The sequence below is a fragment of the Dunckerocampus dactyliophorus genome, chromosome 11 (assembly GCF_027744805.1).
Source record: "Dunckerocampus dactyliophorus isolate RoL2022-P2 chromosome 11, RoL_Ddac_1.1, whole genome shotgun sequence".
In the NCBI taxonomy this organism is placed as follows: Eukaryota; Metazoa; Chordata; class Actinopteri; order Syngnathiformes; family Syngnathidae; genus Dunckerocampus; species Dunckerocampus dactyliophorus.
The window spans coordinates 829,141-851,039 of NC_072829.1; the positions used below are offsets into that span (position 1 = coordinate 829,141).

General features: G+C 44.6%; 1 long non-coding RNA gene across 3 annotated transcripts in view; it reads left to right on the plus strand.

The window, feature by feature from the left end:
• Positions 1-21,899, plus strand: part of LOC129190053 (uncharacterized) — a 43,904-nt gene that overhangs the window by 21,339 nt on the left and 666 nt on the right. Inside the window, exons 3-4 of one of the 3 annotated variants that reach the window (XR_008572919.1) lie at positions 7,959-8,129; positions 11,700-12,004. This is a non-coding gene — a long non-coding RNA (uncharacterized LOC129190053). Of the gene's footprint in view, positions 1-7,958; positions 8,130-11,699; positions 12,005-21,899 lie in introns of those variants that run through there. The other 2 variants (XR_008572920.1, XR_008572921.1) reach the window with 2 other exon arrangements.

The window sequence follows — 21,899 nt, forward strand, 5'->3', positions numbered from 1 at the left end:
TTGGCTTCCTCCCTGCATTGTGTGTGCGTGTGTGTGTGTGTGTGTGTGTGTGTGTGAGAGACTCTAACCTCAGCCACATTTACTCAACTTATTACTAATGAAAACAGATGAAAAAACTTTGCTTACACGACAACAGGGAGTGCTCAGTTAAGGCCAAGGGTGTCCAAACTGCGGCCCTGTCTACCAATCATCTACCCAGTCAAAGTTCCTCTGTATGACAGAAGAGCTGCACTCTTTGGAAGGACCCCATTCAAAAACACCAGGCGAAGGCCCTCTAAATAGCAGGGATGTTCTGCTGTTTTTGAGGATTTGCTGCAAAATCACGAGTAAAGCATTCTTTAGAAGCGAGGAGAGCGCTGCTGTTTTTTAAGGACCTAGCCCAAAAATTCCAGTCGAAGTTCATGACATGACAGAAGAGCTATGCCAGTTTTTAAGGATCAACTGCAAAAATGTGAGTCAAAGATCCTCTGAGTAACAGGAGCCCACTGCTGTTTTTAAGGACCCCATGAAAAAACACCAGTCAAAGATCCTCTAAATAGTAGGAATGCTCTGCTGTTTTTAAGGACCTGCTGCAAAAACGCTAGTCAAAGATCCTCTATATGATAGGCACAGTCTGCTGTTTTTTGGAATCTGCTGGAAAAACCAGAGTCAAAAGATCGTCTATAAGACAGAAGCTCGCTTCTGTTTTTAAGGACCTACTTCCAAAAGCACTAGTCAAAGATCTGCTCCATGACCGCCATCATGCAGGTTTTACCAGACTGGAGTTCAGTTTTTTTGGGGGGGATTTTTGTGGCTTTTTTACTCTCCATGTGAGATGAAACAGCATCTCCATGTCCTTGTAGCGTCTACACGGGCCTTTCGCCAGACTAGTGTGAACCGCTATAAGGAAGCGCTGTGTGGAGGAGTGTGTGTGTGTGTGTACGCGTGTGTGTGATGCCACAGGATGTTGAAGTGTTTGACTTGGTTTTAAACAACATCCTCTGACAGACACCACGGGCTGCAGATGAGGCAAGAGATAAGAAACAAGCGTGATCCAGGCCTTCACCCCGGCCATTGTCCTGCTTATCTCTAATGAAGCGCTACTTCTGCTAATGATGGGGAGGAGATGCAGGCGGGGGGCAGGCCTGGTCACTGATGAAGAGCAAAACTGGAGTGTTTGTCCAATAGAAACTGCATTTCTTTCTAGAAGAGCGTAGCAATGAACTGTTGAACTGCTTGAGGTTTTATCACAGCAAAGCCAGCATCCAACGTATGATTGGCACTCACATGATGCTACGCTGTGAACAACCCTGAATTCCACCATAATTTGGAAGAAATTATAGTTTGAAATGACGACGAAAAAATTAGAACCCACAAAAAAAAAACGAGATGAGATTCCAGGCTGTGTTTTTATGCATTTTCTTTGGCGTTTTGGTCGTGCGTGTTTCCCAAGCTAAATGCCAAAAACAGTTATGGCGACAATACAACTCATGAAGCTTTTCTACCACCATTGGCTGCTTGAAATAATGTTTCAAAGCTTTATGTTGGCAAACATTCCCTTTAGGAAAACATTTGTGGAAATCTGAACAATAAGAAGTGATGACATTTGGATGTGACACTTGGTTAGTGCTAGGGATGGAAATCTCTGCGGTAGACGATCCGTTGGGCATCTAGATACACGGGTTACGATACCATTGGAAAACTGACGTATTTTAAGAACGATTCCATACATTGTAGAAACGATACGATTCAATGGTTTCATTTGTTGATGCAGACATGAATCTTACATTATAAACTAAAGAAGCCAATTGTCCAAAAGTGTTATTCTTCCAGTATTTTCAAATGTGTAAAAAAGCACATCATAGCCCCCAGCATGCTGGAAGGCAGGGGCAAACGTTCACGTGCAATGTGGGGGAAAAAAAATCATCAAATGTGTCAATGTTAGAAATATGGGCCATCCTTTTATTCAAGAAATAATATCCAGTTAGAAATCCCCCAGTTTTTGCATGTTTATGTTGTTTGTTGCCAGCTGCGGCCTGTCCCACTTTGTTTGACAGCATTGAACACACCATGTAACTTTGTCCTACGCTGCACGGATAGACTACTATACTGTATTTTGACCTTTTTCCTTCACCTCATATTTGCTCCCCAATGCTGATACTAAGTGGGAATGCATAAAGCTAAGATTTAATGACCTTATTGTTCCTGCTAGTCTTGCGATACCTGGTGCATGTCTCTACAATCCCTTCATCTGGCTGATTCTTATCGATACAGGAGTCTGCTCCCCATGCAGCCACATCTTTCACTTGTCAAACCGGATATCCGGTCTCAGGGGTCTATCCTTCACAACCCTAGTATGTGCTATGATCTTCTAGCAGCGCACGTAGCCTTTGCTATTTGAGGCAAAAGAAGCTCATTATCTCCTAAACTATACATGTTTGCTGTGAGAAAACTAAAAGCACACCCAACCCGAACAAGCCACACAGTTTTGCATCTGATTGAATTAGAATGTGTCATGCTTGGTTGTGTTATTATGTGCCGTTCAGCTGTTAGACTCGAAATAACATTAGCGTTTGTGCTAACCAAGCTTGACAGTTGGTGGTCATTCTCCAAGTATTTGCTATTTTGATACGCGCACGCGTCCCGATGGAGCAATTTCCAATTTCTCCAAAAGGAACCCTCTTTGTTTCAGCCTGATGAGGCGTACACTCAGGTGCGTCACACAGGATGTCTTGTCTTCTCCGGTTTCCCCCCCACGATGGCCGACAAGGGGCGGGGGGTTGGGGTTATCAGAAGGAAATCACCACTCTCGTGCCAAACTCCACCAGAGGCCGCTGGGCGGGGCTTGTTGCCTCGCATACATCACTGTCGCCGTGGGAAACCATATCCCTGGAATAAAGCCAAGCATTTACCTGTGCGGGTCAGGTGACAGGGAGGGGAAGGGAGGGGTGGGGAAGGCGGAGGAAGCGCTTGCGATTGTGTGTCACCACAGAGTAACCCTGACCCTGTGGTGGTAGTGAGGGTGGGGGTGGATGGCATTAAAATGGGAGCGGGGGTTGCATCCCATTCTTAGTTAGTGGAGGAAGATCTGCAGGGATTGTGGGAATTTGGTCTTCTAACAGGGACAGATGTCCCTTGGGACGGTGCTTTTTACGGGAATGATACCCCCCCTCTACAAACCCACCTACACCCAAACCCTTGTGCAATAAAATGCAATCCTGCAAATCACAGCCTGAACGGTAGATCCCACGTCTATCTGCTGGTGCCTTTTACACAGAACCTTTTCACATGAATGGCCTTTGTGGCGCCCCCTGTGGGAGACATGCTAGCATACATCCTTCAAGTTTTATAATAATTCCACAATAAATGCTCAATGACTGATGGACAGTTACTTGCTAAGTCCGGGATCATGCCCTGCAAAGACGTCTTGCTTGATGGCGCTCATGTATTTCAACCAATTTTGCTCAAATTTGACACCCGTCGGCTTGTTAGTGCCCTGATGGCGTGTACCAAATCTCGTGGTGATTGGGCCAAACACTCAAAAGTTACAGTGGGTGTTTCGTAGGGCGCATTGAGAAAGCCGAGCCGAATGATGGGGTTGAACTTTAGGCTTTAATAACAACGCCACCAGCGGTAAAGAATATTAGCACAGGCAGCACTGTGGGGGTGCATGCTTTGACAAATTTGTTGGCTGTGCGATTTTTGCTGTTCCCCAAATCGCTGCTTTTTTTTCTTGTGGCGAACATAGTTGTGGTGACCATGAAGGAGTAAGATGTCAACATGGCGAAGTATTCATTACTAGGGATGTCTGATGTTTGCTTTTTTGCCGATAACCGATATTGTCCAACTCTCAATCACCGATTGTTCATGTTTCGCATAAGGATTGTGGATGATGGGCAAAATTCCAAAAAAGTGTGGTTTTCCTTCAAGTAATGATCAATTTATCCAAACCAGCAGAGGGCATTTTGGTTAGAATAGTTGTTGCCCAATGCATCCTTACTTGATGCTTTGATGTTCTTTCCCGTAAAGAAATAGCAGCGTGAACACTACATGACCTGCAGCAAATATGTTTTTTATTTTTGGTTTGCACCAGAGTACTGAACCATCAAACGCAGTATCCAGATTTGTATGCAGCATACATTCATACTTTTCAAAAAAAGTGTGAGGCTGTGACGTTGTCCCGTTAACGATGGTGTCGTTTTTCACTTGAAGCACCATTAAAAGTAAATCAATAAGTGCTGTACATTTATTAGCGAGTGTTGCAGGGATTCATTGTGCTCCAAAGTCATTAAAATAAGCTCCATTTTAATGAGGCGCTGCAAATTCATCATATTTCCCCAAATGCAACAATATCTGCTAACATTATTGATCCTCCGCTTCCGTGAATGAATCACCCCCGTGACAACGCAAACAGGCCTGGAGACACCTTGCAGGATAAGATGGAGGGGGGTGTTGGGTTCCACCTGCTGATAACGTGATAAGATTACATTTGAGACAGAGGGATGAAGACAGCAGCGAGGAGGAGGAGGCGATGGAGATGCTTTCCTCACTGGTGCATGAAGAACAACATCTAAGGAGGCGTGACCCAGTCCGGACAGTCTGACCGCGCTCGGGGTGGGGTGCTGGTGGGGGGCTTCAGCTTCCGAGTGGAGCGTCGAAGCGTGAGGCAGAGCTAATCCTCAGCTTTGGGCCGAGACGGGCTCCGCGTCTTTAGGAGTGTTGTTGACAGTGGATGGCCAACAGGGGGGTCACAGGGTCGTGTTTACCTGGAGCAGGTATTTCCTCTGGGAACTGATAAGGCTCAGGGAGGGGAAGTGCTCTGTTCCAGGTGAGTGCAGAGAGGGGCCCGCAAAATGACACCACACACACCGAGATGCTGCCCCACACCCCCTCACCTATCAGGCTCCGCCCCCTGACACTCATGCACCTCTCCTTCTTCTTGTTCACTTTATTGGACTGCACTTCATCCCTCTACACATACTGTACACGTAGGGAGGGGGCTGCTAACATTGAAATATTCACCTACGCATCCTTTCAGCCTCGTTTTGACATCTCAGGTGTTTGTTTTCCTTCCCTCCTCCCTCCTCTTCTTCCTCACCTTCCACACATTCTCACCCCCCTTCCCCAGGGTGGTGCTGAGAAGAGTCAGTGAGCTAGAACGTGTTAACAAGCACAGTCTGGACCACCGCATTGAAAGACACACACGCTCACCACCTGCACAAGGCTAACTGGACAGGGCACAGCAGGGGGCGGGGGGGGGATGGGTTTCAGGGTCAATGTACTTTTAGAATTACATCACTGCAAATGTTTTTGCATTGCCTATGGAAGTTACCTAATGTTCATTATATGAGAGCAAGATGCTGGTCAAGTGGATGTGAGGAATTATGACATCATAGCCATAAACCCAATAATATTCAAGATAGCTCTGATAAATGGTCATTTAAAAACAACACTCCCCTGAGGCAAATCAAGTGCTCTTGTTTTCTCCTGCCTGTGTCTTAACTTCCCCTGAGCTCATTTGAAAAAGAACATTCACTTTCCGAGGAAGACATGTGGCGTGCTAGATGTGCCCAATGCTCCGCCATGAGGGGAAAAAACATCAAACACACAAAAAACTCAACAGCCACCTGAAACGCCAGCACCACGGCGTTTGAAAAGTGCTAAAGGTTTGCCAGAGACCTCCGGGGCATCGCACGCGTCTACCCGAATACAGTGCACCTTGCTGGGCCACAGCAGGTGGCTCCTCCCCCTCCATACTCTGCTTCTCCTGATAGTGGTGATGTCATTTGATATTATACTGTATTATATGTACATATTGATGTTATAAACAGTACATGTTAGCATCTAGTAGGGGTGTCATGACACACTCAGTTCACAAAACGAGATGAGATTTTAACATTACTTGTAAGAAAAGTCAACTAAAAAAAGTATTAAAAAATATATATGACTTTTAGGTCCCATTGATCGGCCACCGATCAGTTTTGGCCAATTTCAGTGAAAAAGCATGGTATTGGCATGTGCCGATACTTATTTGATAACGACGTTCACATCCGCCGATCAGCTCCGCCCCATTGCAGCATCAAGCCTATAGCGGTCGTCCCCCGCCCCCTTTCCCTTCACAAAGCCAAAACCAGCATGTGTGCCGTGTGGGACTTACCTGTCGTTGGGAGAGTGATACCCTGCAAAACATGCCGTGGAAAATAACTCGCTGGAACGGCGCCTTAAAAAGCTTTAGTTTGGTGTGGCATTTGGGGGCGGGCACTTGGCAGGGCGTGGTGAGTTATCAAGGCTGGCGATGTGATCACGAGTCGGGCGGTGGCTAACGTAGCGCCCGTGTGTGCGCGGCAGTCAGAGGTCTAAGCCGGATAGCCCGAAAAGTGGTTGGATTTGTCGGACTATAAGTGAAATATGTTTGTTATGGTTCCCCTTTCATATCATATAGCCCAGGGGTCACCAGCGTGAGCCCCCCACGACCACATGAGGCGCCCACAAGCCTGCTTTTCAGTTAATAATGTGAGAAGACCAGAAAGTAGAAGGTGTGAGTTGATGTTGTGGTAAAACAACATATTGGCTTATAAGCTAGGAAAACAAATGTTCCAAAAATGAGTAGCTCTTGGCCATTTTCATGTTGTAAAAGCAGCTCTCACCTGAGAAAACCTTGGTGACCCCTGATAGAGCCAATAGTACATGTAAACATTCACACTTCATCTGTGCGATGGGCATTGGGCATCACTGTGGGCTGATCTGCTCTTGCAACGTACTCATTTCTACTACGTTACCTCGCGATGCTCCTCACAAGGCTACACCCTTCTGCACTCAGTGTGCATGCCGGCGAGATCTTGTGACACCCCAACTGTCTTCATATGGGACAGAGAGAGATTATTGTAGTGGTGGTAGTGCAGGTTCAAAGTGTAGTTTGACAAGTCAACCACAATAATAAGTGTATTGTTCAACCCTGCCAATCTAAACTCTGCATTATTATTCCAAAGTAAAGTCAGAATTTGTGCATCAGATGGCACGCGATGGTGCAGGTGTACCTAATGTTGTGGCATTGATCAAGGTTGTGTGAGTCTGAACATCTGTGTGTGTGTGTGTGTGTGTGTGTTGTACAATATGCTAAGAGATGGCATGGTTGTTGTTGTGCACGTAAGAAGGGAGGAGTGCGTCCTGGATGATGTGTCCACACAGTCCTCCTCCAACGTCCTCTTCTCCTGCTGCACCTCCTCGTGCCCAGCAGAAAGCCTCATTAGTGCCAAGGTAGCACACGGACGCCATTGTGGCCAATGCAAACATCAAGTCCTCTCCATCCGAGCCCCCCACTTCAGAAGCCCCCCGAACCAAATCCTTATTTTTCAGGCTCCTGCAGCTGGCCCGCTCTGCCAGAGCACTTAGCCGTGTCATTCTATCCGGCTCTCCGGGCCTCCGAGGAAACAGGCCCGTTTTGTGCTTGCCACTCTCTGATATGACTCCAGAAATGGAAATGAAGCCATGGATCTTCATTAAGGAGAGGCAGGTGTCCATAGAGACCCGGCCCAGGTGAAGGAGCAGGGTGGGGATGGGTGGAGGGGGTGCTTAGCCAGCTACTGAAGGGGGGAGAATTGGATCGGCAACTTAAAATGTGCTTCAATGATAGGCCTTTGCTACCCCCCGGCCCCATACACTTGCATGCACACACTCCTTCCCACCTCCACCCCAGCACTTAATTGCCCATGTAATGAGCTGCACTGAATGGGATTACTTGTGTGGAGGCACTTGAGGACCTTGTGCATTGGTTGGGGGGGGGGGCACCTCCTGCAGGCCCTCATCTCCAGGGAATACATTTAGGATGATGTTTTCTATGATGCATGGGGAGAAATGGAAAAAAAGCCTCCTCTCCTCAGCGCATCTGTTGTAGCTGCATTAGACCCTCCACATCCTCTCCTTCATCCCTCACCCACTCATCCCCTCTGTGCCTTTGTTTGCCTAATTATTCATTACAGAGAGGTGGCCCCTGCTTTGAAACCTGTGGAGGTGGGTGAGGCTTGGCGCTGACCCACGATGCACCAGAACATCCTGGAGGCCTGTTCCTTTGTGACGGGACACCTGTTATTGCTGCATCCTTCATCAAACCCTGCATTGACAACGCAACCAAACAGGACACTGGATGTAAGGTGATGGCTATTTAGCATATTCCATAGTTGCTAACACACTTCCATAGCATAGCAGCACAAGAAAGTTCCTCATTACAAAGTTACAATTATGTATATCATAGAGGTGCGCCCCTTTTTTTCAAACCCATACGGATAACTGATGTGATACAGATAACTAGCTAATATCATTTTTTCAATGTAGATGGAAGTGTAGTCTGTGCACACATGGAGGTAAGAAGGACTGGAACTAATTAGTACCCGTTGATTAGTCCTAATGAAATATGATGACATCACTACTATCAGGAGAACCAGAGTATAGAGGGGCAGGAGCCACCTGCTGTGGCCCAGCAAGGTGCACTGTATTCGGGCACACGCTCCGAGCAGCCGATGTGACGCCACGGACGTCTCTGGCAAACCTTTTGCACTTTTCAAACGCCGCAGCGCTGGCGTTTCAGGTGGCTGATAAGGTTTTTTGTGTGCTACGTTTTTTTTCCTCCACTCATCGCGGAGCATTTGGTACAACTAGCACGTGAAATGTCTTCCTCCAAAGTGAATGTTTGTTTACAAGTGAGCTCGGGGGACGTTACATCACAGGCAGGAGAAAAAAGGAGCGCTTGCTTTGCTCACCTGCACCGTATGGGTAATCTTGCCTGATTGGAGCATTTTTTTCAATGATCGGTTATCTGAGCTTTTTTTCAGTATGATGTCTCAATTCCCTCATATCGGCCACCTCTAACATACAGCATAGAATAAAATCAATTCATTTAAGAATATTTAATAGAGTAAAAAAGTACTATGGATGACCATATTGACCCAAACATAAGACGACCCTGAAAAGGCAACCCTTTTTTGAAGGCCTTTGGTTGATTTTTGATGTTGCTTGTCCTCACTAGTGTTGCAGGGTATGCTGGAGCCTATCCCAGCTGACTACCGTACACCCTGGACTGGTGGGCAGCCAATGGCAGGGCACATATTGACACACAAGCATTTTACCGTCTCCAGTGAACCTAACATGCATGTTTTTGGAATGCACGCACGGGGAGAACATGCAGACTCCCCCCAGAGATGCCCAAACGGAGATTCGAACTCAGATCTTCCTGTGTGGCCAACATGCTAACCACTAGGCCAAAGCCTTTTTTTTGGGGGGGGGGAAATCAAGTCTTTGAGATGAGTGAAATTAAAACTGGTTCATTCAAATAAAAAAGATCAACTTTTTTTTATGTCTTGCTTTGGTAGGAAATGTCTAATACTTGTGCACCTTGGTTAGCTTTAGCATAAGTTAGTGAGTTTCCCCAAATTGCTGCATTTTTGTTTTTTGCTCATGGAGGGGTATGTGGGGTGCACGTGTGGCGCACGGCACACACACGGAGTCCGCAACTGCTACGTACGGGAAAACGGTCCAGCAAAACGTAGGAAAGACGCACCGAGATGTAGCAAGCGTGTAAGTTTTGTCTTGCAACCTGAAAAAAAGGAGAATTTGTTTGACATGACAAAGCGGCCGGTCTACAGCTGGAAAATCAGCCGTTTTTTTGCCATAGGAGCGCATGCGGCCGCTTGCGACCTGGGCTTTACTTGCTGTTTCTAACATCATGCTGAGGTGGAACTCCTGAGCCGAGGTTGCGTTTGTACGTGATGGCCGTCGGCGTGAGGAGGGAGTAGCATAAATGTTTATGCTGTGCTGCTAATGTGTGTGGAAAGTGTGAAGGAGGCCTCTCCATGGTGCCCACGGCCGCTTCTCTTCTCACGCTGTTTCTGGTAAAATATTAGCCCCCGCAGGCCTGTGCGAGGCGGCTGACAAATAAGAGAGCTGTTGTCCCCCTTCTCTCACAGGGCTGGGGGTTAATGATCCCAGTTTTCGGGGCAGAGGGGGGGTTAAAGCCTCACCAGTAGGCTTTTCTCCCGCACCCCAGCAGATGTTGCCGGGACTTTAATGTGGTTATCAAATCGGAGTGCCCTCTGAGCCCCCGGGAGCTCATTGTGTGCTGCCGCATTCCAGGGCTTCTCCGTGGTGACGAGGCATCCCGGGGGCCAAGCCGGCCTCCCGCCGGCTCCTCCGGCAGCCCCCCTCAGAAGCTCACAGCTCCCCGCAAGGCCCTGGCGAGGTCCTCATGCTGTCCCCTCACTGTCATAAAGTCATCCTTCAGCGGCCCCCCCAGTCACAAACGGAGTGGCTCACTCTCACTTTCTTCTTTTAGACGTCACACACATTTATGTCCTAGCGTCTTTATGCTGCTCAAATGTGTGCTTCAACCATGCCGACCCCCTGGGGGGCTCACTTGGCTCTTTTATCAAATAGCTAAATGCTTTTTCTGCAAGACATGAAAAGTCACAAAATGATTGGGACGTGCATTTTGGGGGGATGGTGACAACATGCAATACGTACATAGGGACGTACCAGCTCAGTTCCTAAAAGATGGAATGATGACAAATATTCTATTCTATCACATTCTATGAACTACCATACACGTATTTACACTTTTTTTTACCCCAATGCTCGCTCCCAACGATGTATTTATACGTCTTTTACATTTGTTTTGCACAAGAGGCAAAAAGAGGCGATGACGCATGCGCGCACACGCGTGCACACGCAAAGTTTAGTTCCAAATGTGAAAATTGTAAATAGTTGATGGTGTTTGTAAGTAAATGGTTATTTTGATGCTTTTCTGTGTTGTCAGAGAGCCTTGGAACACAATATGCTGTGTGCCTTGAAAGGTCAGTCAAAAAGGTCCAAAATGGCCGATCCTGAAGGGGTTGTCTTTTGAAAAATGGCTGGGATTGAATGAGTTCACGTACACATATCAACGAAAAGGCAGCTAAGCAAACATTCAGCAAACAATCCAAACAGAATGTATCTATTCACTGAGTCCAGGTCGCTGGGAACTAATCAACATGGTCGCTGGGAACTAATCAACACGGTCGCTGGGAACTAATCAACACGGTCGCTGGGAACTAATCAACACGGTCGCTGGGAACTAATCAACACGGTCGCTGGGAACTAATCAACGCGATCGCTAGGAACTAATCTACACGATCGCTAGGAACTAATCTACGCGGTCGCAAGGAACTAATCTACGCGGTCGCAAGAACTAATCTACGCGGTTGCTAGGAACTAATCTACACGGTCGCAAGGAACTAATCTACGCGGTCACTAGGAACTAATCTACACGGTCGCTAGGAACTAATCTACACGGTCGCTAGGAACTACTGTCATAACTAAGGATGCAACAATCAGTGTTTGATGCTGCCGATTCCAATACCAGCCACCTGTGAGTGAAATCAGCTGATACCAAAACCGATCACATGGCTTCATTATAAATATTAAAATTGATTTATGACAAGGGGGTGCTGTATAAGGGGTCAGAGGTCCCCCTGACTGCCAGGGGCCCCCAAAAGTAGATCATTATTAAGAAAATAAATAATTGATGAATGAAAGCGGAGGAATTGATATTGATTTTTCCTCAATGCAAGTTCAAGAGTCAAACCTTTAAACCGAACGTTGCCAAACTTTTTCCAGAAAAAGCAAAGGATGTGGGGGGCCACTTTACTAGATTTGCTGTCCAAAGTAACTCAGTCATTTCTTGCATGAAGCAGATGGGGGCCAAGCCAGAAGACGTGCGTGTGAGTGCGAACGAGCTGAAGAAAACACGGAAATGAGGTGGAAAAGCAGAAAGAACAGAAGAGCAGTTTGGATGAATGATGTAAAACAAACAAGCTATTGGTAGAAAACAGCCGCCGGGCTGCACCTTGGACGCCCTTGTGCTAAAATCGAGGCCAGTACAAGTTCTTATTGGTTTTATTCATGTAAAAATGTAACTCATGAATACATGACCTGTTCATCCAAACACTTTACTGCTTTTTTCAGTGATTCTCTTTTTGGACAAAGTCAAATATATTAGTCAACGTTTTCTAATTTGCAGTTTACAAAAATGTAATTCCATTTCTGGCTTTTTTTCCAGTAGCTAATTAAAGGCAGTACTAATTATAGATTTGAAATGTGTTTAATTAGCAGTTTTACCAAACAGTGGACAATACTTTTTCTTTTCTTTTATTTTTCTTTCGTAACCGGTTTATTCTTTTTTTCAATATGCCACGGGCCGACAAAAAACAAGGTGCGGCCCATAAACGGCCCCCGCGCCGTGCCTTGGACACCCCTGGTTTAGCCAGTGTCAAGCCTGGCTGGGTATTTAGTGTGTTTGTGGAGGGAGGGGGTACCCGAGGTGGAGGAAGGAGAGCGAAGTGGAATAAATGAGGAATTGCTGCTCCGTGGAAGCTGGCTGCCACTTCCGAGGGCCCACAGCCGTTCAACAGCAGACATTTTTCATTTTCCGTCTTATCAGCTCACTCGCCGTGCGCACAAGACGGATGGATGACGGTGACGCAGAAAATAGATGACAAAAGTTTATTTGAACAGGCTTTAAAAATAGTTTGTGTTCAATAAAAGCACCTTGCGTTGGGAGACAAGACGAATGTGAGGCAACGTGCGGCCAAGCTGCTTTGGAGGATGACAGGCGACAATCACGGTGCTAAATGAAGTGTACGACCATTAGCACGTCAGTTAGCGCACTGATTGATGAGGCCTGATCATCCCTTTCATTTTCTCCAGAGATGTGCTGATGAATGCTTTCAGTGTGCCTTCGGAAGCACCGCAACGCTGCAGGAATAATAGAATATTATTTGAACGATAATAATCAGAAGAAATATTACAATCAGGCTTTTACACATGATCACTGCAAATAAGAAGAACATAAATAAAGAATACAATAATAATCATACATATTACAATTAGGTTATTAGACATAATCATTAAAAATAATAGTCATAAATATCACAAATAAGCATTAAAAATAATAATAACATAAATAAAAAATAAAATAATAATAATACGTATTACAATTAGGGTATTAGAAATAATCATAACAAATAATAAAATAAATACATAATTAACATCATAATAATAAATATTACACTTAGGGTATTACAAATAATACTAAAACATGAAGAATACAATAATAATAATAAATATTAGAATTACTGTATTAAATAATTAAAATAATAATAATAAAATAAATGTTATTAAATATTAGAATTACAGTTTTAGACCTAATAATTAGTAATATTAATGAAAAATAATCAAATCAATCAGTAATAAAAATCAATAATAGTAAATATTAGAATGAGCTCTGGTGCCTTGAGTACGTTTGTTTGGTGGGGTGTGAAGGTGATCATCACAACCCTGGTGTGCACCAACTGACTGCAAGTGAACTCTGGTGCTGTTCGGTCCACTTGGGCTCAAATATGAACACCACGCCCACGCAGAATCGACAAATATGATGTCCAGAAAATCCGTTGGACGCGCTGTGCTGTCTCTCTGCTCTGCTCTCTCCCTCAGCGCGCGTGTGTGCGTGCGTGTGTGTGTGCGTGCGTGCACGTGCGTGTGTGTCACACTGGCACTCTTTAAAAGTACAGTGACAATTAACATCAAGTGGGGGGGTAAGTGAGAAGGGCTAGCTAGACATGCTAATGTGTTTGTGTTTCTAGATAAGAACAATAAGAGCTATGCTTTATTTTCCCTCTGACACCATCACACCTCATATCAACACTTTATTCTCATACATTTAACACTTTTTTCTCGTAAATGTCCCCTTTTATTCTTGTAAAATTACGACTTTATTTTCTTAAATGTACAACTTTATTCTCGGAAATTTATGAATTTATGGTCGTAAGTTTATGTGTCATAATAATGACTTTCTTGTCTTTATTCAACTTTATTCTCAGAAATTAAAACGACTTTTTTCTTGTAAAAATGTCCGCCTTTTTTTCTCATAAATTTACCGCTTTATTCTTGTAATACTACAACTTTATTTTGGGGAATTTACAACTTTATTCTCGTAAATTTGCGACTTTTTTCTCCTAAATTTGCAACTTTATTCAGTAAAATTTCCGACTTTACTCTCATAAATGTATAACTTTTTTCTGGTAACATTCCAACTTTATTCTTGTAAATGTACAACTTTATTCTCATACATGTACGACTTTACTCTCGTAAATTCATGACTTTTTTCTGGTAGATTTATGACTTTATTGTCATAAATTTATGCCTTTTGTTCTCATAAATGTCCAACTTTATTGTCGCAGATTTAAAAGTCATAATAACGACTTCATTCTTGTTTTTCGACTTTTTTCTCATACATTTACCACTTTTTTTTCCGGTACAATGACAACTTTATTCTTTCTTTATGTTTCCAGTGTGGCCCTCATACTCTGTCGTAGAAACCAACAGCGCAAAGTGCTTTCCAGTCGTTGTAAAAAAGGTTGATGCGTTTACTGTTTCCTTTATTCCCACTGAAGCGCCACGATGTTCCTCCCATCGCTTAACAAAAGCCTGAACAATGTTTGAGGAGCGCCTTGAGACTAAAAGCTTTGTGTTTTTCTCGTGTTATTCTTGCGCTCCGCGTGTTGGTGGGATGATGGAAGCCATCCTCCGGCATGGGATGTGTTTCCCCGCATCTATTTATGCCTCCGCATTCAGGCTTTATCAGGGCGTCAGCACGCACACAATGGCGCAATCAGGTCAATATCATCAAACTACTAAACAATATGGGGGCTTGTTTGGGGGCACAGATTGTTTGTTTGCTTGGGGGGGTTTTGTTTCTTTGTATTGAGCCCTTTTGCAAAATGAGCATCATCAAGATGTAAAAACTACGTTGTTCGGTAAAAAGGACATTTGGGGATAGAAAGATGACCAGTTACAAAGGTTTTTTTTGTTGTTGGACAATTTGTAAAAATAAACGATAGAATTGTTATAAAATAATTGTATTATGAACTACATACGTACAGATAAGATATACTGTATATTGTGTTTACATAAACTTTATTTGCAACATAAACTTGCAAATAAATCAATAATATCAATAATCATATCATAATAATAATATCTATAATATATTACAGCTCTTGCTGTTTACTAACACAAGGGTGTCCTAAGCACCTTCTAAAAATAGCATTTAACAAGAAAACCTTTAAAAACAACAACAGCAAAAAGGGAAAAATCTAAGTCAAAATCGGAAGAGAAAAAAGTTGTAATTTTATGACAAAAACATTGTAATGAGGAAAAATAGCATCATTTTGGTAGTTGAAATATTAAAGAAGTAAGATGTTATTTTTTAAAAGTTGTCCAAACAAAACAACAACAAAACGTTGTGAAAAAAACCCCTAAAAATTAAGGTTGCAGAAAAATTGGATTACAAAAATAAAGTCCAAATATTACGAGAATAAAGTCGTGATTCTAAGTAGAAAGTTTGCAAAAAGAAAGTTGAAATATTTGGAAAAAACAGCAGAAATTGGAAGAGAATAGCTGTAATTTCATGACAATAAATAAAGAGAAAATACGAAGAAAAACCAGATGTAATTCCACAAGAGAAAAAAGAAAAACAGCAAAAATGAAAAAAAAAGATATTCTGAGAAAAAAGTGGCAATTTTATGAGAATAAACTTGTCATATTATGAGGGAAAATATGTCATTTTAGTAGCGCAGGGTTGAAATGTTCAAGAAAACTGTTATCTTTTTAAAAGTTGCAATATTATGAGAAACAAACAAAATAAAATAAAGTTATCGTGTTGTTGGGAAAATTAGACTGGGGAAAAAGTTAGCATTTTACAAAAATGAAGTCCTCACATTTTGGGAATAAATCAGAACCCCAAGTAGAAAGTTTACAAAAAGAAAGTTGAAATACAGTAGACGCCCCTACAACGTAAATAAACCGTTCCAAGAACCTTTATGTTATAGGGATTTTATGTTATACGAAGCGTAAAATACATGTAAATAGCCTAATCCGTTCCAAGATCTTCCCAAACTCACCCCTTTGGCCCTTCAAAATATTCAAAGTCTACCAAATATGGTAGGAAAATATAAGAAAACGTTAGCATAAACATAGTACAGTAACATTCCAATATAAAATAAGGTAAATAAGGTATAATGTTCAATGGGGAACGGCCGTATAGTCTAGCAACATCACTTCATTTCATACCACCGTCACGCTTCTGGATCATTTCCTGCTTTGTTTCGATTGACAACTTTTCCCTTTTTTTCTTCTCACTTACACTTGGTTTAGGGCCCATGACTCCGCTCATTTTAACACAAAGAAAAGTAAACAAATTAAAAAGAGATTTTAATGCGTGCAAACTAGTTTAAGGGCGACTACGATGAGGAAGGGAGCTCACATACAAACATGGACGCGCTGGATAAGTCAACCAATGACATGAGAGCGTAGGCGGTGCCCCGATCATCAGCCAATGAGATGAGAGCGTGAAGCCAGAAGGCGTCACCAAGTGTACTCTGTTAGTCTCTCTGTCGCTTGCACGGACTTGACGCTTTACGTTATATGGAATTCCTTACGTAATACGATGTGAAAACTTGACATAAATTCTTTATGTTCAGTGGAATTTACGTAAAAGGAGGTTTACGTTATGCGAGGTACTACTGTAGTTGGAAAACACCCAGCAGAAATTGGAAAAAAATAGCTGTCATTTTATGACAATAAATAAAGTGAAAATACAAACTAAGAAACAGGATGTCATTTCACCACAAAAAGACACAATTTCAAAAGAGAAAAGAAGAAAAACAGCAAAAATGGAAAAATGAGTAATTAGAAGAATAAAGTCCAATTGTTCACTGTAATACATTATGAGGAAATAAATTGTCATTGAGATTAAATCGTCAAGAAAAACATTTTTTTTAATTTTCAAGTCATAACATGATGAGAAACAAACAAAACAAGACGAAGCTGTAATGTTTGGACATTTAGGTTGGGGGGAAAGTTCAGATTTGATGGGAATAAAGTCAGAATATTTCAACAAGAACATACTTGAAGATGATTTAAGAAGAAAGTTGACATATTTGGGGGAAAAACAGCAAAAATGGGGACAAAAGAGGAACGTGTGAAGCATCATATGCTTTTGCAGCAACATGACAAAGCTTTGGACACCCGGCTAATATATTGTGTAGTAGAATAACGACTATGTCACATAAAAGTACATTTTAAAAACATGTTCCGCTCGTAAGCTAATAGAAGTATCGATGAAAGCATTTTGAATGAATGGATAGAAATGATCAGGATGGAACAGCGCTCTCTTACGTCTTATTCCTTTATTAGCATTTTGGACTGTTTTCGACTCAGCAGCGTCTGCGGGCAAAGATGACATCAGTTGATCCGCTTTTTCTCCCATTAGCAATTTGACAAACATCCCCCCCTTTATAACAGGCCCATATCATTCTGCTTGACTTTCCCCCCCGAGCCTCAATTCCGTTATTGATTGCCTGTTCACTTTCACTTGGAAAAGGTTGATAAAAGGAGGTTTTCACTTTCTCAATTGAATGTGACAGCTCCCTAACAGGAATAATGGGGGCGGCCCATTCACAGGCAAATCAAGCTAATCCAGCGTGCCCCGCCGCTCTCAATGGGCCAGTCACAGTCCTTCCCGGCCCATTCCATCACAAGCCCCTCTCTTCAAAGTTAGCCCAACTCCTCCGAGAGACAACACGGGTCTTTGTGCGCGTCTCTCGCTCGCCAACAAACCGATAAATGGCTCCGTAGACGTGGACCCGAGTCACAGCGGAAACAAAACTCAAGCACATAATCGCTTTGCCTTCGCCGTAATCTGCTTTCACTGCACTCACATTCTGGTTGCTTTCTGGTGATCCGACCCTTTGGCCCATGAGACATTCTTCGTTGTTGCAAGTGTAAAAAGAAATTAACCACACGCAATAGAATAAAGCATAAAAAGTAAACTTCCATCCATCCATCCGTTTTCTTCCGCTTATCCGGGTCGCGGGGGCAGCAGTCTCAGTAGGGGAGACCAGACTTCCTCCAGCTCCACCGGGAGGACACCAAGGCGTTCCCAGGCCAGCTGTGGGACATAATCCCTCCAGCGTGTCCCAGGTCCTAGGTGTCCGGGAGCCCCCTCAGCTGGCTCCTCTCCATGTGAAGGAGCAGCGGTTCTACTCTGAGCCCCTCCCGGATGAGCGAGGTCCTCATCCTGTCTCTCAGGGTGAGTCCAGCCACCCTACGAAGGAAACTCATTTCATCCGCTCGTATCCGCCATCTCCTTCTTTCAGTCATGACCCAAAGCTCATGACCATAGGTGGGGGTGAGAACATAGATGGGGGGGTAAATTGAGAGCTTTGCCTTCCGGCTCGGCTCTCTCTTCACCACGACGGTCCGGTACAGCGGCCGCATTACTGCAGACGATCTGCCTGTCGACCTCCCAACCCCCCCTTTTCCCACTGAGAAGCATGACCTCGGAATTGGAGGTGCTGAGTCTCATCCCAGAAGCGTCACACTGAGGTAACCCCCCCCCAGTAAACGCTGAAGGTCACAGCCCGATGAGGCCATCAGGACCACATCGTCTGCAAATAGCAGAGATGAGATCTTGAGGCCCCCGAACTGGACTCCCTCGACGCCTTGGCTGCGCCTAGAAATTGTGTCCATGAAAATGATGAACACAATGACTGACAAAGGGCAGCCTTGGCGGAGGCCAGCGTTCACCGGAAACATGCTGGACTTACTGCTGGCAATGCCAACCAGACTCCTGCTCCGCTTGTACAAGGACCCAATGGCACGTAGTAGCGCCACCAATCCTGTGCTCCCACAGCACCCCCCACAGGACACCATGAGGGACACGGTCGACTGCCTTTTCCAAGTCCACAAAGCGCACGTGGACCGGTTGGGCAAACCGTACCCTCCAGGACCCTTGCAAGGGTGTAGAGCTGGTCTAGTGTTCTGCGACCAGGACAAGAACCACATTGCACCTCCTGTAGCCGAGGTTGGACCCTTCTGTCCAACTCCCTGGAATAGACTTTCACACTTGTAGGAGTGTGACCCCCCCCATAGTTTGAACACACCCTGCGGTCACCTTTCTTGAAAAGGGGGACCACCACCCAGGTCTGCCAATCCAGAGGTGCGGTTCCCAACTTCCACGCGATGTTGAAGAGACGTGTCAGCCAAGATGGTCCCTCAACATCAGTGTTGAGGAATTCAGGGTGAAACTCCCCCAGGTACCTGTCCACGTCCACGTCCACGTCCACGTTCGTGTCCCCAGACTCTGCTTTGCTGTGGAAGGTGTGTCAGCGAGCTGAGGCTTTTTTCTAAGACGTACAGATTGCCTTTGACTATTTTGGTGACTCACGTGTGCCACAACAGCACCGCAAGTCATGTTGGCGGCTAGGCGCTCCATGTTAAAGGTTTTAAAAAAAAAAGGAATCTGGGCCGGATTAAGACAGTTGGCGGGCCTGATGTGGCTCGCGGGCCACAGTTTGCCCACCACTGCCCTAGCTCCTTTCCCACTGCTTGTCTGCATAAATGGCACTGCCACAAAATGGCCTTGGTAGTCGGCTTGGTGATTTGGCACTGCTAACTGGACCGGCCACAGCGCTTTGCTGGGTTCTGTGGAAAAGGCCAAGGGGGACAAATGCCACATCTTCTTTTATCTAGCAACTTTGCAGGATCTCTGTGTAAAAGAATCATGACTGAGCGTCTTCTTTGGAAGACAAACCCAGAGGCACCGTGAACAACTGCACTTATCTGCCGGGTTCTGTCCATATTGGACTCATTTGGCCAATCCTTTGTTTGCCGTCAAAGCAGACGAGAAAGGAGAAAAACAACATAAACAAACTCTTTGTCACGTCTTTTTCCACTTAGGGAATTTTACAACGGTCGTCCGTCTTGGGTCAGGACACGACCGAAGTCTCATTCAAGTTTGACTTTGTGGTCTTTTCAGGTAGCGAAGAAAAGGGGGAGATTAACATGACTTTGCTTTATCCGCCGCATACAGTCCTCCAAACCATAAAACACGTCCCAAAGGCGTCGCGGGCCCTGCGCTGAATGTGCACTTGTTCCTGCTCTCAATTCAGCTTTCAGGCCCTTTAAGGAGACAAGGCCCAATCACAATATTGTCAAGGCTCTGTTGGTTTTCTGGTTCAAATCCTTGTTCACGCTGTTTGCTGAGTACTCATCTGCTGTGACAGCCTTCAGACAAACACTGAGTCCTGAAAGAGGTCTCCCACAACCAGATCTTTCCTGCTGGGCAGTGGCTAAAACGCTTCTTTCTCTCCCCATCAAGTGGAACCCGGCCTATTGAGCCTGGCCCTGGGATCCCCCCATTGAGGTGGGCTACGGGCCAGCGCTTCGCCCCTCCTCGCCCTGGGCCACCCTCATTCTCCCGGGACACCTGTACCCTTAAAAACCCCCATCGTGAGAACCTCCCTCCGGGCCTTTGCCACCTGAGCTACCCGCAGCCGTGCCCAGCTGGGCGGCACCAAAGACTGAACTCTCAGAACTTTGTTTACTGGCTCACACGAGGGATTAAAGCATCTCAGGAGAAGTTCTTTGGATGGCAACGACATCAGAGTTCTCTCGCACCCCCACTGGATCTCCATGGCACGCTGCAAAAAAAATGGCATCAATTAATCGACATTCATGAAGCGTTTACTTGCGCCCCCCTTTTGTGTGCGGCAGGGTCCAATCCAGACAGAGACCAGGCTGTTCTGCAGCCGTGCAGGCTGCGTCACTCCAGCCTTTGTGCGAGAAACCCATCAACTGGTGTTTCAGGGAAACGTCTCCCCCCGCGGAGAGCCTAACCTCTCCCCCCACCGCCCTCTTTCCCCTCTCTCTCTCCCTCCCTCTCTCTCTCTCTCTCTCTCTCTCTCTCTCTCTCTCAGCCTCTTCCTCTTGTGCCCTCTCAGTACTCAGGGCAGGAAGCGCCGTCTCTTCAGAGGAGGCCATCCATCCATCTATCCTTCCTACACCCCTGCCCCCGCCCCCCACTCCAATTGACAGCCATGTATGAAGAAGACATCTGTCCATATTGCAGCACACATTCCATTTTGCTGCAAATGATCCCACCCATGCCGTTGTGAATGTGCTGACACTTGCCCGCATAATAACCTGCCAATTCTTTCACGCGCAGAAGAAGCGCCTTTAATTGGCCCGTGCGTTCCATCTACAATCGCACAATCAATGGCGGCGGAGATGCGTTTTCGGCACGTCGCAATGTTTTGCCCCAATTTAGTGCACTTTTCACACCAGTTCATGCGACTCTGGCTCGCCCCTTTTCACAGAATGCAAATTCGGAACATTTGGCTTGAAATGAGGCGTAATTGCCCACATTGAACATCCACACCTTTCTGCTGGAGGTTCCTGCCGCTTCGTTGTCATTAAAAAGCTAACTTCACATCTGTAGCATCTTGTGGGAAAAGCAAGGAAATTAAAATGGAAATGACTTTGTTTTCTTAATCTGGCAGAATTACATTTCAATACTGCATGTTTCTATTTTACCACAAAGAATCACGGCCACGTTGAAAAAAAACATCTTGGATTTACAAAATAAAGTTATACTTTTGTGAGAAAAATGTCCGAAATTTCTGTGAAAATTAGTCATACATTTACGAGAAAATAAGTCGGAAATTTATGAGAAAAAAGTTGTAAATTTACGGGAAAAACTCGTAAATGTACAAGAACAAAGTCGTAAAACTGCAGACTAAAATTGTACATTTACAAAAAAATAAGTCTGGAATTTACAAGAAAATAAGATGTAAATTTATGAAGATAAAGTCATAAATTCACGAGAATAAAGTCGTAAATTTCAGAGAAAAAAAGTGTTACAATTATGAAAATAAAATCGGAAATTTATGAGAAAAAAGTCATAAATGTACGAGAAAATAACTCATAAATTTCTGAGAATAAAGCTGTGAATTTACGAGAAAAAAGTGACACGTTTACGAGAGTAAAGTCATACA